Source organism: Malus sylvestris, chromosome 7 (assembly GCF_916048215.2).
Source record: "Malus sylvestris chromosome 7, drMalSylv7.2, whole genome shotgun sequence".
NCBI lineage: Eukaryota > Viridiplantae > Streptophyta > Magnoliopsida > Rosales > Rosaceae > Malus > Malus sylvestris.
Window position 1 is genome coordinate 10,250,242 of NC_062266.1, and position 8,330 is coordinate 10,258,571.

Genomic DNA, 8,330 nt, shown 5'->3' on the forward strand with positions numbered 1-8,330 from the left:
CGCACATGAGATGGGAGATCAGTTAAATTAAGGTAGAGAACAAATGAATGTGGAAGGAAGATGGAGAGTTGTTTCATTTCTTTCTCATTGCCACATCACCTATCAGTTTAATGACTATCATGTTAACTTTTAATTATGATCATTAGATGTTAAAGGATCCAAGAGCTAATAATAATTGTAAAAATATTTGACAAAAAATTTGTCTCTTGATCCTAACCCACATATATATAATACTGCTTATAGTGCACGTTTGAATTTCTGCAGAAGGCTTGGAATTCGTGTTCAGTATTTGCATCTGGAAAGGTTGGTTTGCAACGCCACTTTAGTGTGTTTGAACCTTGAAGAAAATATAGGCCATTTCTTGAGAATGGACCCGCAAACAGTTTCTTTAATTAGTAAGCTTCTTGTGTTTTTTAAATGTAAGTTTATTGAGCAGTAAAGATAATTATGTTTGTGCTATGCAGCTATTGTGAAATAATTGAGTTATGATCATTTTAAACAATGGATTAAAATCTAGAAATTCTGAACAAAAACATGTTAGTTTGGGTTTCATATTGTATGTGGTAAAAATAGGCTGGAAATGTATGTTATGTTTGAGTGTTATTTCTTTTCTCATGGAATGGCGATTTGGGATCTTTACCATAAGATTAATTTCCTTTCTCATGGTATGGCGAACATTTTATTTTTCAACCAGTGCTAGTGAACATGCTGCAAAGTAGTGAATTGGTGACATTGCATACCTTTGTTATGAGTGATTATAGATGAACTATTGAGAAGGGTAATTTGAGATGAATTGGTGATTTTGTAGGCCTTTAACTTTTGAGTATTTAGTCCTTTCAATACATTTTATGATAAAATAAAAAGTAAAAGTGTATATATAAATCGGTGTCATGCTACCATCGGATTTGGTCAAAACAATATACTTGTTGATCATGTTAGGTTATACATAAAAATAAAAATGAAAAAAGCCTGGAAAGATATTTCTGTTTTACTTTTTCATCTCTTCATTAGATGTTACAAATTATGAATTTTATGTTAACCGAGTCTTGCTTTGTTGAGCTTTGTTTTGTTGAGTTTTGATCATGAAAATGAAGCCACAAGAATTGATTGATATTTTGTCTTCAGCGAGGCATGTAAGTTACTCTTCAAGGTATGTAGACTTACTGTAGGCACTACAAGACATCAGCTCGTCTACCACGACAATTTTACCACTGGCTTTATAAGCTCATTATAAAAAGTACAAATTTACCACGAGTATAATAAGCACGTAGTGAATAACATTTTTTACCATGGACAAATCTTAGTCCGTTATAAAATAAAAGTGAATGACCACATGGAAAGTTCCATGTTGTTAATATAATAAACCACCACATGCAAGGCTTGTGGTCATTATTTTCAGTATTTATATCACCTTTTGTTATTTACCACAAGCATAATGTGTGGTAGATCATACGTAATTAAAAAAAAATGGAGGAGGGAACACAAAATGTTTCAAAATTTCAAACATATATGAAATTTGGATTTTTCACAACACTCCTCAAAATCTGTAAATATTAGTTGAAAAATAAAATTATAATAAATATTATTAATGAAACATTACTTATCAACTAGAATTCCATGAAATTACGGTTATAACTCTCTACAAATAACAAAAGAGAAACATACAAATTATTTATTAAATCCCAGATAAATATGTCAAACACTAAAAAGTGAAAACACAAATTTAAAAAAGAAGAAAGAAAAGATAAACACAAAAAAGGTGAAAAACACAAATTAGAAAAAGAAAGAATAAAAACATAAACACAAAAAAGGTGAAAACCACAAATTAGAAAAAGAAAGAAAGAAAAGAAAAACATAAAAAAGATGAAAAACACAAATTCAAAAAAAAAAGGGTAAATCCCTATTTACTACCCTCAGGTTTTGTGGTTTTCAACATTTAGTAAATCAAGTTTTTTTCGTCCCAGAGTCATACCTAAAGTGTAAATTTTGAAACAGCCTCATACATCCATTAGTCAAACTGTTAAGTCTCCCGTTAACTGTGACATGGCGCTCATGTGGACAATGACTGGGCTATTGTATCTCTTCCTTTGGAGGCAGCCTGCCTTTCTCCCAACGAAGAGGACTGAGCAGCCAGCGCCACGTATGGTACTCAATAGGAATGCACAAGGTGATGTGCACTTTCTTCATATTCGTCGAAGTTCTTAAAGTTGAGCCAAATTCCGAATCAACACAAAGTAAGAAAGATGATCGGTAAACTAAAGTCATGGAGCAGCACAACAAAAGTTCAAGCAAGCCATGAATTAGTTCACTTACCACTGATAAACATAGTCGGAACTATAAACATGAAAATTCTGTATCGAATGAAACGAGAACACATGTACAAAGTAGATTTGTATTGATTTGAATTCGTAGGTTACAATCTCTATTTACAATTTTCCTTTAATTTAGTCTTCAAATTTGATGTAGATGTGTAGGTTGTTGGTCCAAGGGTCGTGATGACTTGATCTCGGACGAAGGATTGAACGATTGCTTCAAGTTTTGAGCTTAAAACAATGCTTGGATGGTTTTCACCTCAGGTTTAGGGCTGCGACAAAGGTAGAGTTGATGTAGGACTTTGTTGATTCAAGGATCTTGGCGACTTAATCTTGAATCGAACGTCGCTACAAGTTTTGAGCTTGTAAAAAAGTCTTAAAGGAATTGGCACAAGTGCTTGTTGATTTGTTAAGGGAATACTTCGACTTTGGTTGAAAAAAAACTTCGGCTTTGGTTGTACGTTCTTTGAAGAGAGCTTTGGTAGCATATTAGTTTTCAAAGATTTGGTAGAGGTTCTCCTTTTGTGAGAATTTTGGCCCTTCAATATAGAAATTGTTAACCTTGAATGTAGAAATTATTGACCTTATACTTTTCTTAGGACCTTGTATTTATAGACTTATCAAAGCTTGCCTTTGAATACATTTAGCTTTGATTTGTCTTGATTCGTCCATGGGAGAATTTAGACATGTTTTGTGTCTTAATTTCAGCCACTTTCCCTTGCTTGGCCGAAATCTATAGGGCTTTCTTGCCTATTTTGCGAGCAATCTTGAATTTTTGCTTGTTTTGTGAAGATACTTTAGATTTATTTCTGGTTTTAGGAGCAATTTAGGCCCTTTGCCAATTTTCAGAATACTTTTGAGCTTCATTTGCTTGATTTGTGCCACAAGTCATTGATGACTTGTCCATTTGTGATGAGTCATATGCCATATGGAGAGAGGACAGTTGTGAGGTTTTGACCTTAGCACGAAGTCTTCATCAATGAAGTTGATTATGTCATGGGCAGCACATCATGTGGCATATTCATGTGGTCGAAGCTTGAAGCCTTTGTCTTTGCTTTCCTGCACCTCGTGGTCGTTGGGACTTGCCAAGACTGCTACTAGTGTTTTTCGCATCTCCTTGGGCAACCGTAGTGCTTCCTCGATGCTGAAGTATGTCATCAGGTATTCTTTGGGCGTGAGGGTATCTTTTTCCTCGATAGCGATAGCTTTGCCTTTTGAGGGCTCTTCTATCTCTATTTTGACGATGTGACAGGCAACGGTAGTGCATTGTTGGAAAAAGTCTTTCAGGAAGTGCTCGTGTAAGGAGACGGGAATGCGTTGCTCTTGCTCCATAGGTTTCCCAGCGTACGTTGGCTTAACAGCTCTTACGTTTCTTTTGGGCTTCCTACTATTACAGTGGCGGTGCTTTCTCCCCTGTTCCACCTTTGGCTTTGTGGCTTATGGTCTTAGTTGTCTTGTCTTTTGTAGGTCTCCAGTGTCTACCATTTTTCATCGTCGGTACGTGCATTTTGGTCGCTTGCCCCCAGTAATGGTTGTGCAGAAGGTGCTGTGTAGCTTAAGCATGGTCATGAGTGGTCATGCATCACTTAGAGAGCCACGAGATCGAACGATCCAACACAATCGTGGTAGTATGTGATGCGGCCATGTCTTCCAGGTCAAGTTCAACTTGCCCTTGTTGTGCTAGCTTCATGATGAGCTCATTGAGGATGAAACACTTGTTAATAGGATGACTCACAATACAATGGTATTTGCAGTACATAGGATCGTTAACACGATTCATCTCTTCAGGATGCTTGCATTCGGGTAGCTCGATCACCTTCTTTTCTAGCAAATTGTCTAATATTGTAGCTATGTCAGAGTCAAGAAAAGGGTACGTTTTATGCTCCAGCTCCCTTAAGGTGTTTTTGTACTTGTCTTTAGTGCAAGAAGGTTCACCTATCTTCATCTCCTTCGCTTTGTTCTTGGAGGAGATCTTGATCTACTCATAGGAGGTCTTGATAAGGGTAGTATTGATGGTAAAAGCTTCCTTGGTGGGCTTTTTCCCACTCTTTTTTACCATTAGGGCGAACACCTTATCCTTCTTGAAATCTGTGATCGGCTCCTTCTTTCCATGATTGGTGATACTCAGCTTCATGTCGTGGGAACGAGTTGCCAGCTCCTCGAATGTTCTCAGTTTTATTCCTTGGAGGATGTAATGTAACCCTCAACGCATGCCTTGAACACACAACTCAATGGCGGAGCTTTCAAAAAGCTGATCTTTGCAATACAGACATAATGAAAGCCATCTATTGATGTAGTCGACGACATGTTCATCATTCCATTACATTGTACTTGTTAGCTCCGCATGCTTACGGTGCTGCGAGTGGTGTAGAAGTAGTTAAGGAATTCCTTTTCAAGCTGGTCCCAACTGTTGATAGACTTGGGCTCGAGGTTGGTGTACCAGTCAAAGGTGTTATCTTTTAGCGAGCGCACGAACTGCTTGATGAGGTAGTTTCCATCCGTTCTAGCATTGTTGCAAGTTTTAATGAATATGGGCAATATGTTGCTTAGGATTGCCATTTCCATCGAATTGCATGAATTTAGGTGGCTTATAACCCCTTAGAATCCTCAAGGTGTCAATCTTCTTGGAGTACAACTTTGAGTACGACGTGGAGTCATGCAAGCTTCCTTCGTACTGTGACTTTATTGTGCTTGTGATTATCTCTTACAGCTATTAGATAGAGAGAGATCCTATAAGCGTCGCAGCTTGGTCCATCTGTAGCTTTTCTTTAGCTTTCTCCACTAGAGGCTCATATTCTTCGTTAGTTTCTTTCTTTGTTAGAACAACCTTTGGGTCAGCATTCTCGTCGTGTTGCGCCTCTAGACAGTTGACGGGTCATTTGCCTCAACGGTTCTTGTCAGGTTTGTAATTGCTTCATTCATTTGGGCCAGTTGCTCCCCGATGGACGTCACACCAGCAATCATAACTTGCATGGCTACAGGATACGAGCTGCTGCTTGAGTTGGCATCAAAAGTCAATGACTCGGAGTACCTTATTGGGTTTTCTTCCCTTGGAGCTCTTAGCGAGGCCAAGGTGATCAAGGGTTTTTGCCTTGGGTACTCTTGTTCCTTCAGCAGAGTTGATATAGGGTGGAAGGCACAGCAGAGAAAGCTCTTGTCTTACTTCTGGTTGCGACGCCCAAAGTGCCACCACCTGCAATAAGGATGTTCTTATTCTTCACATTGGTTGTGGGAACAACTTGATCTTTTCTTGATGACATGTATGTTTCTTGTGGATTTGAAGACAGAGATGAGAGGCAGAGAGGTCCCACCTGGCGTGCCAAATTTGTAAACACAAAAATTTTGTATCGAATGAAATGAGAACACATGTACGAAGTAAATTTGTATTGATTTGAAGTTGTAGGGTTACAATTTTCCTCTTATTGAGTCTTCAAATTTGATGTAGATACGTAGGTTGTTGATCCAAAGGTCGCGATGACTTGATCTTGAATGAATGATTGAACGATTGCTTCAAGTTTTGAGCTTGAAACAATGCTTGAATGGTCTTTACCTCAGGTTTAGGGCTATGTCAAAGGTAGAGTTGATGTAGGACTTTGTAGATTCAAGGGTCTTGGTGAGTTGATCTTGAATTGAACGTCGTTACAAGTTTTGAGCTTGTAATAAGTCTTGAAGGAATTGGCACAAGTGCATGTTGATTCTTGAAGGGAACGCTTTGGCTTTGGTCGAAAGAAAGCTTCGGCTTTAGTTGTATGTTATTTGAAGAGAGCTTTGGCAGCATATTAGTCTTCAAAGATTTGGTGCAGAGGTTCCTGTGGATGTAGAATTTTTGCCCTTCAATGTAAAAATTATTGACCTTTATGCTTGTTTGAAGACCTTGTATTTATAGACTTCTCAAAGCTTGCCTTTGGATGGATTTGGCTTTGATTTATGTCTTGATTCGTCCATGGGAGAATTTAGGCATGTTTTATGTCTTAATTTCAGCCACTTTTCCTTGCTTGGCCGAAATCTATAGGGGTTTCTTGCCTATTTTGCGAGCAATATTCAATTTTTGCTTGTTTTGTGAAGATGCTTTAGCTTTCTTTCTGGTTTTGAGAGTAATTTAGGTCCCTTGCCGATTTTAATGAGATTTCTTCCTCTTTTTGCCGATTCTTAGGAATGCTTTTAAGCTTCCTTTACTTGATTTGTGTCATATGTCATTGATGCTTTGTCCATTTATGATGAGTCATATGCCACGTGAAGCTTTGTGATGCATCATTTGTATGCAACAAAATTTACATGTCTACAGGAACACGCAACACAGGATAGGAGTCAGACTCCAACTTTCCACTTACCTCCAAGGTTTCTTTTGGCCACTCATGATCACATTTGCAGGGAACATTAAGTAGCCTATGGCACGATCTCAGCTACCCCACGCCTTCCTTGTGGCCGATTTTAAAGAGGTACTAGAACTCATTTATGGTCAAGCCAAGATCAAAGAACCTGCTCAAGTTTGAGAACCCCACCATCGCACGAACTGCATTCGGGAAACACTGAGCAGGCCCTCATTTCATAGAGCAGATCACCTCTTGGAAAAGACGTGGAATAGGAAAAGTAAATCCCAGTATGAAGTAATACGGATAAAATTTGATAGCCTTCTTCCTAGCAGTGGCACCCTCGCCGCATGGTTCATGGATGCTATCATCCTTCACCCGCTTGACGCGAACCCCTGATGGAATCATATACTTGTACGTCTCAAGAAAGTCCCAAAACAGCTCGTCAAAATTGATCTTGACATGTGCAGCCCTTAAGTAGCCCACCTTGCCTGAGAAACCACCTGGACGGTACAAAGGTGGATGATACTTGTCACTTTTGCGATCGGAGAAAGACATCTCAAAATCTCTACAAAAAGTACGAAGAAAAATACTTAGAACTCAGCTCGCGATAAGAGAAAAAAAAACCCGTAGAGCTCAGCACCCCAAAGCCAGGCCCTATAGCCCAGCTCTCCCTCATTCTCTCTCCTTCAGCATGGGCCCAAACCGTATGAGCCTATCAACAGGCCAAGCCTCACAGCCCAGACTCGGCTCTTCCTTTCTCTCGCGCAGCATGGCCTAAAGGCCCTTGGTCATTCATGAATATGTCCCAAGCTGCTAAACCCAACACGGGATAAGGCCTGCGCTTCTTTCCCTTTTCTCCTTCGCGCCCAGCGTACTCCAGCAAGGCCCATGCCTCTTGGTCCAATCCACCAAGACCCGAGAACCACCCCATGTCGGTTTTTCCCACTCTATCACCTTACTCCTGCACGGGCCCATGTCCAACAGCCTTGAAGACCCGACCCAAGTCGGCTCCCCTCGCCCCAACGCGCCTGTCCCCTCTGCTAGAGCCGAGTCGAGCTCCTGGCCCATGCTAGTTGGTCCCCACGCCGAACCACCAGCAGCCCATGCTGCCCACTATGCACAGCAGCCCCGTGGCATCCCTGCGACATCAGTCTCACCTCCTCGGCCCTCACCGAGCCAATTTTTCAAGTCCCAAGACTCCCAAAAAATAAAGAAGAAGAAAATTCAAATGTTTCTTACCTCGGTGTGGCACGGGGAAGAAGAATAACAACGAGAGAAGACTCTTTGCAATGGCAAGAGAAGAAGAAAGCTAGGGGAGGGGAACAAATTTCCTCTAGTTTCTTTCTTCCTTTTTGGAATGATGATTGTTCTCCAAATTTATTTAATCCCCTACTTAAGGCAGAATTAAATAGGTATAGGGGACAATGGGTTTCCTTTTCCTAGAAGAAGTCTATCTCCAAATCAAGAAAGGAGATCAAGTTCAAATTGGGAAACAACTCTATAAGCTCATGTAGCTTGGGATTTCTACACCTACTGCCCTTTTCCTACATGCAGCCCAGTAGGTGTGGGGGCATTTGTGGAGCCTAAAATAATCCAAAAATTCTAGAGGCGACATGTGGACTTTTGCCCAAGAAAGACCAGATTGCCTTCAATAAATGGGTAGATTCCTCAGATATTCCCACGTGCACCTTACACCCTTGAAGCT